At 53.2% G+C, this 1305-nt stretch overlaps 1 protein-coding gene across 1 annotated transcript in view; it reads left to right on the forward strand.

The window, feature by feature from the left end:
- The window catches only part of LOC125428777 (zinc finger protein OZF-like), a 798123-nt gene that overhangs the window by 274106 nt on the left and 522712 nt on the right, over positions 1-1305 (forward strand). The window lies entirely within an intron of this gene.

Here is a 1305-nt window from a genome sequence, read left to right on the forward strand (position 1 = left end):
TTATTATTATTATTATTATTATTATTATTATTATTATTATTATTATTTGGGTTTATAAACCGCCTCGGAGGGCTCAGGGCGGGTGTGACAACATGGATAGAGCACAAACAACATTTTAAATACAATAAATATAGATTAAAACAGCTCTAATAAGAATAAAAATAAACCCTTCCCCATTTAAAATGCGGCAGTACACTAACCTTCCAGAATGGCTACCGCTACCAATTCCTATAAACCCCAAAGGGAAGGGGTGGCAGGACTTCCATGATGTCATAGCTGAGGGAGAAGAGGAAGAGGGGGCCCCTTATCAACAGCTGGTCTCCCCAAAGGCCCGGTGGAACAGTCTGGCTCTTTACAGGCCCTGGGCGGAACTCAGCAAGATCCTCAAAAGCAGGGCCCGACGGGTTGACGGAAGAGCTGCTCTCCCAGACCAGGCAGGGGCCAGAGCTGTAAAGGCTCTGGCCCGGTGGAGGCCAGCCGTGATCATCGAGGGGCTAGGGGATCACTAGGTAAGTTGGCCTTCTGCTGAGCGCAGAGACCTATTTGGGACATATGGGGTAAGACGGGTCCCAAGCAGGTACGGAGGTCCCAGGCTGCTAGCAAGGCCTTAAAGCTGTTAACACCAACACCTTTGAAAATGATTCGAATTCAATTGGTAAACCAGTGCAAGCGGGCGGAGCACAGGGGTAATATGTTCTCCCATGGCACCCCTGTGAGCATACGCCGCTGCATTCTGGACCATCTTCAATTCTCCGGCCTTTCAGACGCAAGGGAAGGCTCCGCTGTGAGAGCGTTTAAGTTGCAATAGTCTAACTCTGGGAGGTGCGGACCGCTGTACGGACCACAGTGGCCAGGTCAGCTTGGGAAAGGAAGGGGGCCAGCCGTCGGCCTGGCGATGGCAGAACGCGACCGGGAAGTTATATGGGCCACCTGGGGTCTCCATAGAAAGAGACAAATCCAGGTGGGATCCCCAGGTCACGGACGGAGGGGCTGGTGCCAATATAGCCCCTCCCACACCGTGGCTGAAAAATCCCCAACCTCCCCCCCCCCGCCCCAGCCAGAGTGATCTCCGTCTTTGCTGGATTCAGTTTCAGCCTGCTCTGTTTCAACCAACCAGCCACGGCCACCAAACAGTGCTGGAGAGCCGCAGGGCGGTGGCCGCCCTCCATCAACAGAATGAGCTGAGTGTCATCGCATACTGATGACACGGGCCAGCCCAAAAGCTCCGCACTCAACTGGAGCAAGGGGTCGATATAGATAAGCAGCAATAATAGTGGGGACAACAGCCCCTGGAGGCACACCACA

This window comes from Sphaerodactylus townsendi, linkage group LG03 (genome assembly GCF_021028975.2).
Source record: "Sphaerodactylus townsendi isolate TG3544 linkage group LG03, MPM_Stown_v2.3, whole genome shotgun sequence".
Taxonomy (NCBI): Eukaryota; Metazoa; Chordata; class Lepidosauria; order Squamata; family Sphaerodactylidae; genus Sphaerodactylus; species Sphaerodactylus townsendi.